The 16,144-nt window shown below is 44.2% G+C and overlaps 1 long non-coding RNA gene across 1 annotated transcript; it reads left to right on the top strand.

Moving 5' to 3' along the window:
• The first annotated feature begins 372 nt into the window (after positions 1-372).
• Positions 373-4,995, top strand: LOC310764814. The gene is made up of 3 exons (XR_014549215.1): positions 373-547; positions 3,042-3,343; positions 4,713-4,995. It is a non-coding gene; the product is annotated as an uncharacterized lncRNA (long non-coding RNA).
• The last annotated feature ends 11,149 nt before the right edge of the window (positions 4,996-16,144 follow it).

Here is a 16,144-nt window from a genome sequence, read left to right as displayed (position 1 = left end):
GAAAACATTACATGTGAGATGAGATATAACTTAGAAAAAAATAGGAATATTTGGTGATAACTGTGAAAAGAGAACACAATATCATTATTTTTGGGGCTATTGGTGGGCCTAATAAAGGAATTTGAGGAGCTCTGTTATTTTCCCATTAGTTTGTTGTTTCTAATTACAAGTACAGGAGGTGTCATTATACCAGGTGTGCTGCAGGTTCTCCAATTAACCTCAATACAATCTTTGTGTTCCTCCCTTAATGGGATTGCAGCCTTCTTTTAAAATCAGTGGTGTTGGAATGACAGCATAGTTGCTTTGTGAGTCATGTTGTGACGTAATAACAGAGTGTAGTTATCTTAAGGTGCTTAGTGCAGCACAGCAAGTATTAGTAAAACATGTGCACAGTCAGCTGAGGTGGATTTTGGAGCAGAAATGAAGTACCCTCTGGTCCCTTTAATTAATGACCTAACATTTCCTGTCCTTTTCTTTTGGTTTTGTTTGCCTTTTGGAATATTATTGATTCTTTTCATTTTCTGGCTTCAACATCTACTTAATGATGGTAAGTCTTGCCGTGAGACAGCTAAGATGTGCTTGTGTATTAAGGCTTTAGGTATTAGCTTTCCTTTTAAAGCATTGTGTTGCAAAACTATTTTTAGCTTAATGCTGATCTTGTGTGTCAGGCATTTAGGCAGTTTCAAAAGAAAAAAAAAGACACGGAAAATTTAAAGTTTTTGACAACATTGTTTTAAATAACTTTTTTTTTTTATTCAAGTCTAAAAAGAAATTTTGTATCAGGAAGGTTTGTTAACGGTTGTGGTATACCCAAATAAGCCTTGTAATTTGGCTGAAACCTGTGCTGTACAATACTTGCACACCTCACGATTGTTGGTATGAAAGGGAACATATATACCGGTAGTGGCTGAAAAGGGAGAGTTGATGCAACTGAGGAGAAATTTCTTGTTTGAATTCCTTTGGCTTGTTCTGCCTTGTCTATTTTTATATTTTATTTCACTTCATATACACAATGCTATGCTTGCTTATGTTTTCAAATAACAAACATTGCTACTGCAACTTGCAAGTTCAAAAATCTCAAACTAGAGAGAATAGGAGTTGACTGCAGGCACTGCAAGTCATAATTATTCTTGAGGTACTCTGCTGTGAAAGGGCTAGCTTCAAACTATTTTTACCTCGAGTGTGTACTGTTTGTCAATGGCAGACTCACTAGTACTGAAAAAGGAATGGGTGCTTAGCCTAGTCATTTGTCTTTTGGCCAAGTTTGAAGGCATAGTGCACCTCTTAACTAGCCTGTGACCGATAAAAAATCAACAGGCTTGACAATCCTAATGGGAACGGAAGCTGCTTTGCTTTGTAATTTGGAAACAGAGGCACTAGAAAAGCTTTAGAATATTTCTTTCTTTCTCCATAACTGTTCATTGCTGAACTGCTTTTTTAATAGAAATATCTAGAGCCCATTTGGATAAGAATGCTTTATTATCTCAAGTTTCAACTTCAGTTTTGCTTTTTGTTCAATGTAATTTTAATAACCTGTGTGTTGGCATTCTTGAGATTGCAACACCTATAGTGCAAGTACAGTAGGTACGGGGGACAGCCTAGCTTGTTTCACCACCTGAGGTGAATCGGGAAGGTGCCACCCTTGCGCTGAAGCCTTGCTTACTGGGGTCGTGTGGTGGCACCTGCTGGCGCAATCTCACAGAACTCTTCCAAGAGCTTGCTGGAAACTGTGTGACTCTGGCAACTGCAGCAGGGGCACCGCCCTGCAGGATCCCACCGCTTGAGGCAGGCTGCTTCACTCTGCCTCATGGGTGGGTTGGCCCTGAGCAGGTATCTCTTCAGTGTTTTGCAGCTTGTAAAATTTTAATATGAAAGGAGAGGGTTTCACAGTCTGTTGCGTTTAAATCCATCCTAGATGTTCCCTTTCTAATATGGTGAGGGATTCACCACTTTATTGTCCTGTTAATACAGATTTATTGAGGCAGAAACCAAAGACTCTTGGGATCCCATGGTTAGATGTTCTGGGGCAAAGGCTGCTAAAATGGTACTTTTCTAGTCAAACCATGCCCAGGGAAAGCACACTTGAATGCCTACTAGTTACTAAGTCTGTAAGTAAATCCCGTTACGTTTGCTCTGATACAGCGGTGTGTTGGGGGCCAGGAGTCACTGTAGCACAATTACTGCTTTGGAGTGGAACTGCTGCTGTTACAACAAAACTGCCTTTTGCAACATACTATGTTAAAAGATGTCCTCTCAAACATGCCACAGCTCCCCCCCCCCCAAAAAAAATAAAATATTGGCACATACCATCAAACATATATAGAATTTATTTATGCATAAGTGATGCATAAAAGATACAATCCTATTTGGGAGTAAACTCTAAGACGCTAGGACTTAATTTTGTTTGTATCCATGTGTGTGGCTATGCACAAAGCGTTTTTCTAATTATGGGAATTGGAGTGACATTGCTGAAGTACAGTAAGTCAGCAGCATTTCCACTTGAATAATGGTGAACACTTCTGTTTTTGCCAGTGTAATAGGCAGGTTCACTTACATCACTGGGTTTATTATTGGATGAAGATCCATTTTGTTTGCAGCTTGCACTTAATGGTGAAAAATGATGTTAAACTGTCACTTGCCTTCTCCAAAGCACCACATTTGATAATGAGAAAATTCATTTTTGTTAAGAGTTGGGAATGCGAGTATGCTACTTTCCATAAACTATTCTATGGATTTTGCAGCTGTTCTCGTCCTGAGAGTATTAACAGTTTTGAAAGCAGTTTGTCACTGGAGTGGGACCAAATCTTCATTTGTGCCTGGGTAAAGGTGTAATATTGATACTGCAGAGACAATTTAGCCCTTGACTTTCCTGAATGGCTATCTAAAGGACAGCATATTCCTGATATACAAAGCTGATGCATTTCTGAACACTTAAACAAAAACAGTTTTGATCAATGTACTTTCATAGCACAGCTGATGCAGTTTTTGTAATCCGACCAAGATTACCTACCATGTCACTGAAGCTAAACTTTTGTTTTCAGCCCAAGTTTCTATCACTAAAGAGATAAAGATGCCACCCTCTGATAATTCTGATGGGAATGCTGACCTCGAATCAGAAAATGAGTCTAGAGGAAATAACAGTCAGGGCAAGATGCACAGAAGATCCTCAACAAGTGACATTAGGACAACTCTACCTGTGAAAAAAATGAAACCCAAGCCTGCCTATTTGAGTTCAAAAGAGGCTGTCCAGATAAAAGGGCTTTCTGCCTTTATTTCAGACAGATTGGACCATAATGTAAAACAGTATTGCTTGGACAAAAGTTCATTGTATAACACAGTAATGGTAAGTTGTACTGCTTTTTTTCAGATGTGCACAAAAAGGTTTTTCCCTCTCTGTCTACTTCTCAAAGCATATTTCTGTAGGCAAGATGGAAAGGACCAAGTTTGTACCAAATTAATCATTCCCAGGTTGTGGAATAATAGGTTTGGGATTAGAATTCTAATGCGGGTGTAGAGAATTCTGAGTTAGGGTGGGTGGGCAGAAGGTGCTGTATATGACCAGGCGCTGAAGATTCAAGGCAGGTCAAAATTCACACATTTGAGAAAACCTTTTAAAGGAGGGCAATTGTGGCCTTGTAGGTTACACAGGGCCTGGTTTTGATACCTTTATTCAGTGCAGACAGTGGTACCTCGTGTTACGGACGAGATCCGTTCCGGAGGCCTGTCCATAATGTGAAATGCCCACAACTCGTGCTGCGGCTGCGCAGGTGTGTGGCACAATTTGGTGCTTCTGTGCATGTGATGAAACCCAGAAGTAACCTGTTCCAGTACTTCTGGGTTGCTGCGGGACATAACGCAAAAAAACACATGAAGTGGACGCAACACGAGGTATGACTGTATGTGTATATAGATATAGATATAGATACACACACACATATATACACACACACACACACACACATGTATGTGTGTGTGTGCGCGTATATATATATATATATATATATATATATATAGTGAAAATCAGTGCTTTAAATTTTTCCTTGTGTTGCCTCTTGAGCCTTGTTTAGGCCTTGGGTGGTTGTTGACAGTTTAAAGGTAAAGGGACCCCTGACCATCAGGTCCAGTCGTGACCGACTCTGGGGTTGCGGCGCTCATCCCGCTTTATTGGCCGAGGGAGCCGGCGTACAGCTTCCGGATCATGTGGCCAGCATGACTAAGCCGCTTCTGGCGAACCAGAGCAGCGCACGGAAACACCGTTTACCTTCCCGCTGGAGTGGTACCTATTTATCTACTTGCAATTTGACGTGCTTTCAAACTGCTAGGTTGGCAGGAGCAGGGACCAAGCAACAGGAGCTCACCCCGTCATGGGGATTCGAACCGCCGACCTTCTGATCGGCAAGTCCTAGGCTCTGTGGTTTAACCCACAGCGCCCCCTGTGTTGACAGTTTAACAGGTGTATTAAATAGGTTTCTATCTAGTCCTCTGGCAAGGCTTTAAACCCAGCAGGGATTTAAAGAGAGGTGGTTCCAGATGCTGATTTTATTTACAGAGACAGTACCAAGTTAATTCATTATGTCTGAATGCATCCTCAGCATAATTGCATGGGGGAAATGGCCATTATTGTTGCAGTCTTCATTGTTTTGTGCAATGGTGATATTCTTAACTGCCGTGAGCAGATGCGAAAGATGACTTCTTCCTCTGTTCTTTCTTAGCTGATCTGCACTCTGCTGGTCTCTCTTCTCTTCAACCTTCTCTGCCAGTTACTTGAGGTCTCAAATGTTCTACGAATCCAGCTGCTGCCTTCATCTCTGGCTGTCCGGGTATATCAGCTCTTTGCCTGGGTGACCCAAAAGCCTGCGAAAATCATGATTTCCTTGAAACAAGAAATTTCTGCTCGATCAGCCTTTTTCTTGGGGAAGAGAGAGAAAAGAACTTTTGGGGCTAAAGCGTAATGCTTTGTACAGGGCAGGATTAAAATACAGTGACTCCACTCAACACACTTTGTGTAGTGTATATTTGTAGGAATCACTTTTCCGGCAAGGAAACACTACAATGCGCTTTGTCGCTCAGATTATTAAATTATTTTTTCAGCAAGGAGTAGATGGAGGGTGGGGGAAAGAGTGGTATGCCTTTTCACAGTTTTTCCATTCCACAATGAGAACCAAAACATAAACCATTATTTGCTTATCTTGAAATAACAACCCTTCTTCTAGAGAAGAACAATGAGACTCTGATATGCACATATTAAACATATTTAAGAGCAATAAATTACTGCAGCTTTTATAATAACTTTCTCAAAGGAGTGTTAGTATGGGATAGTGCAGTGGAACATCTCTCCTTCTAGGCCAAAGGATTTTCTGTTCCTTTACTTCTACACCAGTTGCAAGCTGTCCTCTTCCCCTCCAACTTGGCCACAGCTCCACCATGGGGTGGTGGTTTGTATCCATCTGTCTTGAGAGACAATGGAGTCTCTCTACACGCAGGCATGTCCAAAGTCCGTTTCGAGGGCCTAATCCGGCCCGCCAGTCAGTTTAATCCGGCCCCTGTAGCAGTTAATTTCCTGGGGTAAAATCATAAAAAGCTCAACAACTTTAATCCTTTAACAACTTTGGCTGGCCCTTTGGTCGGCCCTCACGGCCCTTCACTTCACCAAATCTGGCCCTCTTTGAAAAAAGTTTGGACACCACTGCGAGAGGCAGTGGCGTACCGTGGGTTGTCAGCACCCGGGGCAAGGCAAGTAATTTGCGCCCCCTAACCCTGAGTGAGCCAGGTAGGGGCAGAGAGCTGCGAGTGCGAGCGCCCCCCCCCCCGATGTTGTGCCCGGTGCGGCCATCCCCCCCTGCACCCCCCACTGGCGAGAGGTGAAGTCAGATGGATGTGTTAGTAGCACCAAAGTGCCTCAAGCCTAAGCAGTGTGTATGGAGGTCCTGCCCAGACAACAAGACCTCCCCCCACCTTGCTGATGTGGTCCAAAGGAAAGCAGAGCAATACACTTGGCACCAGCTTGGCTGCAGGAGTTGCTAGAAGGGGCATACAAGGTGCCATCCAATTTAGGGACTCTTAAGTCTTAGGGATTCCCCTCCAGATTTGCATAGGGTTTACTCCTTAGCCTTTCTTCTCCTGAAGATATCCCACAAGGCAGCTGGGAGGTATGAGTGGAATTGTGCACAAGATTGGGGTGGACATTCCCATTTTTGCTTTGGCCACGCCCTCAGCTGTCATGTGGTTCACTAACAGTGAACATTCCTTGGGCCAAAATAAGGTTGTTTCTAGAAAAATCTGTTTTCTACAAATAATTAAGTAATCTAGTAGACATCCCACTGCAGTTTTTAAAGTTAAATCTTTCACAAGCACTTTGAGTGTAGGAACTCTGGAATGTGTGATAATCTTTAAATAAGGTGCAGACATAACATTCCTGATTGTTGCTTTTAAAAAAACCAATTGCTAGAGGAACAAGATCTGTGTACATCCTCATCCTTGCTCCTCGTACATAAAACTATCACCTTTCCATTTATTTTTTTGGAGTTTGTCAGAAGGTAGTGTTGTCACTGTATGGCTGCTAGTTTCAAACCAGAGCGTGAAACCGAACAGCACTGTGCGAAGTACATCTCATAACTCTGATTAAAGCTATACTCTTAAAGAAGCATGGGAGTGCCCCTTTCATTAAGTAGATTGACAACAACAACAACAAAATGTTCTGCCGTTATAAGCTTGTAAAATGATACCTCTCAAGTAAAGAACTTGAAATGCTCTACCTGATGAAGTCTATAGCTGAGACAAATTTCAAACTGATCCAGCTAAAATTGCTGCAAGTACAGCAGCTTTAAAACTGTTAGAAATTAACACACTGGCTTTGTTTTTACACAAACATACCATGCTTGTGGGATTTGGAAACCTGAAAAATATGTGCCTTGCAACCACACACAGCAGTCTTTTATTATTCCAAAATGTGATGCTATATACTTACTAGTTTAAATAAACATTGTTTGACTTCAGGCCATCATTTTGTCTAAATTCGTATTGTAACACTTGTGTCTATTGCACTTGAGTCTGCAGTGCAGTGTCGAGCTTGCATGAGCAGAGGACAAAATGTAACTGAAAACTACCACTTATTCAAAAACTAACAGGGTTAGCTTGCAACAGACATGCTAGTTAAAGAGTAGGAAGAAGATAGCTCTGATACAGTGGTGGCCAAACTTGGCCCTCCAGCTGTTTTGGGATTACAATTCCCATTACCCCTGGGATGTTAGCTAGGGATGATGGGAGTTATAGTCCCAGAACAGCTGGAGGGCCAAGTATGACCACCACTAGCAAATTTTTTTTTTTCAGGAGTGGATTTTTGCACTGAAGAGCTGGAAGCTCCCTTCAGCTCTGGAACTCCTAACAAATTCCAGAGCACAGAATTCTTTAATTCTAAGTGTTTGGTTGTGTTCACAGAGCAATTTATGGTGTGCTCACTGCATTTCCTGCACTGGGTTTTAATCCGTGTCCGCACAATGTTATCCAAAATGCATGTGTATCCTGTACTATATTAATAAATGCTATTGTTTGATGGGTTGTTTCTCAAACCAGCTTCATACCAGCTGGAGTCTTTCAGCAGTTCCTAATTTGCTGAGTGGAGTCGTAGGGCAAGAAACTTCACTACATTTTAAGGCGGTAATGTGAACCCATCCTGTCTTTTGTACCTACTGCAAGATGGTGGATCTTGGGGTTCTGGCATAAAGCAATTCCTCATGCTTGATGTCTTCCCCACCCTGTTTTCTGTATTAAGGGAATTGCTTTGCATGGAGGACTGGAGTGTTTTCTTATGCATCTAGAGTGGCAAATGCCAGCCAAAGTTTCAACTATTATGGCCATTTTTGAGAAATTTGTGGGGATTTACATCTGTGCAAACATGCATAAGTTATGTGTAATGCATAACTTACTTACACCACCTAGAAATTATTTTTTATTACGTGGTTTATAAGCATTTCTAATTATGAGATTTGTTTGCAAGCATATCACTCAGTGGCCTAGCGTGGGGGGTGCAGGGGGGGCCGGTCGCACCGGCCGCAACATGGGGGGGGCGCACGCTCGCACTCGCAGCTCTCTGCCCCTACCTGGCTCACTCAGGGTTAGGGGGCGCAAATTACTTGCCTTGCCCCGGGTGCTGACAACCCACGCTACGCCACTGATATCACTGATACTTTTCTGCATCGACCAACGTCTTACCCCAGCGCTGTTACCAGCGCAGCTTCTACGGCAATCTTTCCCAGTTCTTCAAGGAAGCCTTCCCTAAACAGATAACCGCATTGCTCTGCGCCACTCACATACTTGCAGCGCTTCTTCACCGAAATGTCCTGGGCCAAGACAAACCTCTGATCCTCCTTTCTTTGGAAAGCCTGAGCAACAGGCCAATCCCAGCTTAGAACAAGCCAATCCTCTAACGACTCCCTGATGTTTCCAACGGTCTGTTTAAAAAACCCATTTCTATAGCAACCAGGACAGGGTTATGGCAATAGCAAAGAGAGGCTGACCGAGGTTTTTCTCCAACGCGCTGCATCGCGTTCCCATTCGCTCGACTACCCAGCCCCGAGGGGAGCTGAGGCTTTCCAGGGGAGTGAGTCAAGACGCCTATCCCTTTCCTCTCGAGCATTTCTAACTCAATTCCCCTCTTACCCTCCCCCCAGTCTGCTTTTATCTCCCATTTGTGAAAGACCCGCTTTGAAAAAGGACAGGGAAACGGCTGAGCGCCGTCTGCAATTGCATTCTCCGCAGCGGCTGCGCCCTGGGTAGCAACTAGTTTGCAGCTACTTTGCAGAGGCGCACAAGCTCCCATCACGTGCAAAACCCGCGCAAGGTCCGTTGCTTTTGCTCCTCCTTGACCGGACAAGGGCTATTATTCCTCCCCTTCGTCGCCTGCGGGCTCCGCCCTCCCTCCATTCAAACGCTCCCACTCGGCGGCGCTCGCGCACCCGGAGCGCATCTCATCCATCCGAGGAGGCGAGAAAGGAGGACGAGGCGCTTTCGCTCGTCTCTCCCCGGTCCGCGCCCACTGGGATCCAGCAGGTAGGGAAAGGGGGGGTGTCCCTTTGTTCTTGCAGGAGAGGCGCTTTCGAGGGCGGCTGCGGCAGCAAAAAAGACAGAGGGATGCAGCGAGCGCTTGGAGAGGGTCTCCAAATCCTCGGATCTTGGAGCGGATACAAGGCTGGCGATTCTCGGCTTGCAGGAATATCGGGCAAGGACTTTCAGCGGATTCTCCTGAGACATCCTGGAGAAACGTTACAAATATATATATTCCATAACATTGTCTGCTGAAATAAAAAAGAAACAAGAAACGGTGCTTTAAATGTGACCTTGTTGCTTCTGCAAAACGGGAGGCGACTTCCTCTTCGCGTGGCTGGGGATAGGGAGGTCGCTTTTTAAAGAACTGATTTAAAATGTAGATCAGGCGCAACCAGAGGGTGTTTTCCCCACCCCCATATTTCGTGGAAAGGATTGGGAGGTTATGAACTGGATGGGGAGGCATCAGTAAGAGGTCTAGGAGGCTCGTTTAGGCTTGCTAAAATTCCCCTTAATACAATTTAGATGGAGGGCTTGCCTGTCGTGTCGTTAACTTTTGCCGTTTTGATCTGGCAGCCTCTGGGTGGAATCCGCCACTGCAGACCCGTGTCTACTCGGAGGTAGGCAAGCAGCAATGGTGTTGAGCGGGGCTTGCTCTCTCTAGTTAGGATTGCAGCCCAAAGTCCTGGGCTTGCTTGTGAGTAAGCTTGCATGGCATGGCACCGTGAGGAGGGGACACTTGTATCCCATTGTTTGATACACGTTGCTGCCGCTTTAAATTGTCGTACTTTTATCTGATCTTGAGCACGATTCATTGAAAAGCGGGATATAGACGTTCGAGACAAATGTCCAAGTCAAGATTTAAATCTGATATGCAAAGCAGAGGGTGACTGTTGTAGTGGAAGAAACTGGATGACTTTTAGAACGGATCCAGTATGATCGAGAGAGGTCTGTGTAGCATTTTTACCCTATTCTGTGCCAACACTTTGGTGGTGTCTGTCAGGCTGACAACTTTATTATCAGTGGGTGGTGTTGCCGGTTGCTCTCTCTTTGCCAGGAAAGAAATGAACCGTTAGTTGTGATTGCCGCCTCTCTCCTTACAAGAAACACATGCTGTTGTTGTTTGAATTGAAGCTTTCCTAGTGTTTTCCCATAGGGCGACTCCTTCAAGAAAAAAAGGATGCTTGGAAGAACTGCTTTTTTAAAGGAAAAAAGCGAAAGTGATTTTGGTATTCCAAAACCAATAAATAAGAACCAGGGCCTGATCCTGCAATTACCAATATTAATGTAACGTGTCGATTTTCTTTGAACATGTCATCTGCATGTACTGTACCACATTTTGGAGCTATGTTGAAGCTAGGCTATAAAATACAAGCTGGTGGTCTTCATACTGTGGAATTGAAAAGGGTTTGCAGGAAGCATTTGACTGCTGTTTCTATACTAACACTTTAACATATCAGTTTGTTACAAGTGCCTTTTAATGAGGCCACACTTCTGCTTCCCTTTCCCATCAACCAAGCTCTGGTCTAGTTTGTGTCTTCTAGTCTTTGGCAATGGGGAAAGGCTGTAGATTTGAGGCAGAACACAATGCTTTGTGTACAGGAGGTTGCAGGTTCTGTTCCTGGCTGGTAATTGTCCACTTTCTGAAACTCAGGAAGGCCGCCGCTGGTTGGTTTGGACAATGGCTTTTATCTGCAATAGCCATAACAAGGACTCTTCTAATTTTGGGAAGGAGAGTTTGTTTCCAAAGTCTGATTGTGCAGCAATATTTCCTTTAGAAGTGTTTTATTGCAACTGGAGTTGTTATAAATTGGGGGTCGCAGGATGAAGACTTCTTGGAACATAGGAAGTGACCTTGTACTGAGCAACGCTCAGCACAAACGAGTGTGACCAAAGAACAAAACTCTGGACAGGTTGTGGCAACGAAGCTATGTAGATAGGCATGTATGGTTCTTAATGTCAGTCGATCAATCAGATTGATTTTTTAAGAAACCATTGGTCATCGCAAAAAAATCAAATAGTATTTTCAGTGGCTCCTACTGACTCCTGTGGAAGAGCAACATCTGCTTTCCCTGACCTGCACCCACTTTATTTAATCCTAAATGTAAATGATTCCCATTGACGTCTGTAGGGGAAATTAAAGGGATTGATCATGTGTTCTAGCCTGTATTGATAGGGATTCATATTGGGTGTGCCTTGTGAGAACCTGATTGGTGGTTGAACCAGCATTTGCTTCATCAGTAAATGGGAATCAGTGGTTAAGTATGAAGCTAACTGTGAAGGGTGGGGTGGTAAAGAGCTTTCTATAGACATCTGGTTGGCCACAATGAGAACAGGATGCTGGACCTTTGGCATTATCAAGCAGGACTCTCCTTGCAGAAGTGGGGCATGTCTGCTGGGACTGCCTATTCATTGGGTGTTTGAATCTTTGTTTGACTTTGATACATATAACAACTTGCAGTTACTTGTATATTTTGTGAGATGTGTTATATGATATATATTGTTTTATAGTGGCTTATTCGTATATTTTGAATGACATCATACGGATTATATATTTACTAACAGTTATTAGCCAGCGTATTGCATTTGCATTTTTGTAGATTATTCCATAGAGCAGGCATAGGGAAACTCCGGCCCTCCAGATGTTTGGGACTACAATTCCCATCATCCCTAGCTAACAGGACCAGTGGTTAGGGATGATGGGAATTGAGTCCCAAACATCTGGAGGGCTGGAGTTTGCCTACGCCTGCCTTAGAGCTTTCTCTTCCCAATACAGATTTTCACTGCTTGGCAGGCATTTTGCTAATAGAGTAAAAAATGTGGAAGCAGCAGCCTACTTTTCTGCTTGTAAAATCTAAATAAGGATGGGCACACTTTTTCTGTGGGCGTCCCCGCTTTCTCTTTAGGATAATCTCTCAGGGGCCACATGTGGATGAGTCAGCGGTGGGTGGGGCCAGTTAAAAAGTGGGTGGGGGTACAGCTTCTCTCCCTCCCCCCCGCCCTCTGGTACCTGCATTTCTCTCTCGCTTTTCATCCTTGCTCAGTAGTCTACTGTAGGAGTGACAAATGAGCTTCCAAAATGAGGCCTAGGACCATAGATGACCCATCTGTGATCTAAAACGAAAGGTAACTTGCCTCTAGAGCAGTGCAAGTGGCCCCAAGAGGAACTTTACAACCAGTATATTGTCTGTACATGTGATTATCCCTTGTGTTGAGTATAGGTTCATTAGATCACTGTTCTTTGGAGCATAATTTCAGGAGGACACTTACTACTACTCGTTCAGCCACTCCATTACCTGTGGTCTAGAGGTGTTCTATCCATATGGCAAGTCTGTGGACTCATTACAAAGGCTTTCCTGGTGCATTAGCCAAGGTGCAATGTCAACAAGACATCTTCCTTCACTGCACATTTCTTCTGGAAAGTGGAGGGGGGGATTTCTCCTTTAGTAATAAACTGAATATGTAGGAGAGCTTGAGTCAGAAGTGCCCTTTAAGCAAGGGACTTGACTGCTTATCTACAGTAGCCTTTTGTTTTGCACTAGCTTCGTACCCTGGGTTTTAAGTTCCTTGAAGAAGATGGTATCTAAAATTTAAACAGGAGACACGCTCCTGGTGTTTGGTACTTCTGCTGTTAGCCGTACGAGCACAGGATGTTCAGTGTCCTTCCTCCAAGAATTTGGGTTCTTTCATTGTGTAAACAGCACACTTGATTGCTTGTTTGGCAATGGTTGCAACATCCAATTGCATCAATCCCCCCTCCCCTTTTAAAAATAAGAAGGTGCTTGGGTCTACGTGTGTGTGTATAAATTGCCAGAAAAGGGCAAGCAGAATAATCAGAGCAGCTTGCAACTCATGTTTGGAGCTTGGTAGTTAAGGGGAAAAGGCAAGAGGGGAAATGGCATTAAGGTGGAGTGGGGAAAGTGGATAGAGGAAAGTTTTCTTCCTCCCACAGCACTAGACTCCCAGGGTTATTCAATGAAGATGAGTCCTGGGGGATTCCAGGGCAGATCAAATGAAGGATTCATTCATGCGGTGATGTTGCTGCCCCAAGTGGTGGTGATCGCCAACAATTTAGATGCCTTTAAAACAGGGGTAGGCAATCTAAAGCCCGTGGGCCGGATGCGGGCCAGTCACCTTCTCAATCCGGCCCGTGGATGGTCCAGGAATCAGCGTGTTTTCACATGAGTAGAATGTGTCCTTTTATTTAAAATGCATCTCTGGGTTATTTGTGGGGCATAGGAATTCGTTCATTTTTTTTCTCTTTCAAAATATAGTCCGGCCCACTGCATGGTCTGAGGGATGGTGGACCGGCCCATGGCAGAAAAAGGTTGCTGACCCCTGCTTTAAAAGGTAACTAGACAGTTTTGTAGGGGATAAAGCTCTATAGTTTTATGGCTACGACTGCGGTGCCTGGAGACAGGCAGTCAAGTCATGGATCCATAGCAGAGGAGGAGCACTGGGAGGAGCACAGAGAGAAGAGACCGCTGGGAGGAGCACAGAGAGAAGAAGCGCCATGGCACATCTTCAGCAGCACAACCAGATGCCTTCATCTGTCCCAGCTGCAGCAAAACATGTCTCTCCCACATCAGTGCCTACAGCCACAGCAGGCACTGCAATTTTCAAATAGCTTGACCTCACCCCCAAAGGCGCACTCCTCCATTCTCTCCCGAGACAGACAGTTTCCAACCAAGCAGTTCTGATGGCTGTATGATACCTCCAGGATTGGGGTAGCATGGCTCTGAATACCAGTTTCTAGGGATCCAGAGTTGGGGGGGGGGAGTGTCCTCATTGTGGGTTTCCCATAAGCATCTGGCTGGCTCATAGCTGTCAACGTTTCCCCTTTTTAAAGGGAAATTCCCTTATTCCGAATAGGATTCCCTGCAAGAAAAGGGAAAAGTTGACTGCTATGGGCTGGCTACTGTGGGATGCCACATCTTGTTTCTGGGCTAGACAGGCCTTTGGCCTGATCCAGCAGGGCTGCTCCTCTCCTCCAGGCTTTCTAAAAATGATTTGAGGAGGTGATGATACTTGAGGCAAATGGTCAGACAATACTTGAATACTTAACCTGCATTTGCTCACTCTTTGAAACCCTTAATGCACAACTAATCATACTGCTTACTGCCAGTCAGGTTTTCTTTGGCAATCAGAAATTTGCTGAGTGTATGCATGACACCTCACCTTCAACTGTAATATTTTCTGTGTGAACCAGAATCCGTTGTGCCATTTTGAATTTATTTATTATTATTATTATTTCATTGATTACATTTATATACCACCTTTTTCAAGGCACTCACAAGGTGGCGTACATGGTTATCTTCCTCGTCTCATCCTCACAACAACCCTGTGAGGAAGGTAAGGCTAAGAGATGGCGACTGGCCCAAGGTGAGCTGTGTGGGCGGCCGGAATTTGAACCCTAGTCTCCCAGGTCATAGTCCAACATTCTAATCATGCTGCCTCATTCCTGATGAGAATTTTTGACTCCGGAGAATCCCTTCCTTTTAATTACCATCCGAGCTGCAAACACTGGAGGGCCTGATGCTGCAGGTATTGGAGAGTGCAAGGCTGGCAGCGAGAGTTGGCACTTCTAGTAGCTTCTTGGATTTAGAGCTAAAGAGTAGGTTTTCCCTGGGAAAGCAGTGGGGCAAGAGGAAAACTACATCAACCATGCTTTGTAGGCACGAAAGTGTGAGCAAGCCCTTAGTGGCCCAGTTTGCAATGTGTTTATGCTATGTGATAGCCCATGGACAAAACTGCCCTACTTTTGTCCTTGGTGAGCACCGCTTGATCTCAAGATCCCAGTCCAGCATTATTCTTGTTAAATTGTGAATAAAGCCCCTTTCCTTCCCCTCAGATCTCCTGTCCTGGTGACAAATTTGCATTCACCCCCAGTTTTGTCCTTAACACATATCCTTTCACACAGTCCACATGTGCAACACCATTAGAAAAAAAATTCAGCGAGGGCATTGAAAACAGAATGGAGAGAATGGGAGACAGAGGCTTGGTGGACCTAAATGTTCCACTTACAGAGAAATAATATCCCACCTACTGTGAACTAAGGGTTGCATTCAACTTAATTACTGGGTGAGCTCCCCTCCTGCCAGGGAACTTCCCCTCCCTCTTGCTGCCTCCCTGCCCCATCCCTAAATCTGCTTTGGAAAGTTGGGGGCAGTGAGAGAGAAGAGGAGAGGAAGTTGGGTTGCACAAACAGAAGTCCCACTCGTGAAATGACGTAACTGGATACAACTCACAGACTTACCATTAGGTAAGGTGACACATAGTGTCTCAGACAGCCAATTATGTGAAGCCATTAAAAGCAGCATATGGACAATTATTGCTATTACGTTTTTATTAGCATAGGGTGCAATTTGGATATTCTGCCTTGAGCGCATTTGTTCCACTCTTTTGGCTGTCGGGCCATTTGCCGTTTTGAGTCCATCTTGCTCCTTTGCCTCTGTGTGCTCATAAAACGACAATAAAAAGTATTACGGTACCTGAAAGTTCGACTGTTCTTGTGGTGAAAGACTACCTCTGTAGAAATTGTCTGATTCCACTAATCCAAGATAACTGCTCCCTCTGGTGGCTGGTTTCTGCTCTTTTGTTTGTGTTTGGTAAATGTGGAGGAAGTGCAAATATAAACATCTTCCACGCCATGAAGTCTAGAAACCTTTTCTGAAAAGAAATTTAAGGTTCTTAGAATAGTTACAGAAACAATCTATTTGGTGATGACACTTCTCTTCCAGGTGCAAGTACAGTATACCTTGTGGTGGTTTTTTGAAGCCTGCCAGCCAAGGCCTACTGTTAAGTGTAGTGAGACAGATGCTGGAGGCATAGCCCATCCATCCATTCCTCTTTTCTCAGGCAGGTGCTTAACTATATGACCCATCAATCGAAATGCAACCTGCTAGCTATTTATGATAACTATCCAGAGGCTCAATTGACCTGTTTTTGCTACCTCTCTGGATCTGTGTAATGGAGCTGTGTGGATGGATTTCAAATCCCTTGTGAGCCACAATACAACACCTTGTGGTGGGTGATATTTAGCTTGGTGGATCACAGCTTGTGTAGGCTTCCATCATGAGTATGAAATAATAGATGTTAATAA

This window comes from Podarcis filfolensis, assembly GCF_964270895.1.
Source record: "Podarcis filfolensis genome assembly, chromosome: 6".
NCBI classification, from domain to species: Eukaryota; Metazoa; Chordata; class Lepidosauria; order Squamata; family Lacertidae; genus Podarcis; species Podarcis filfolensis.
The sequence above is the reverse complement of the archived record's forward strand: the minus strand, read 5'-3'. Positions and strand labels throughout refer to the sequence as shown.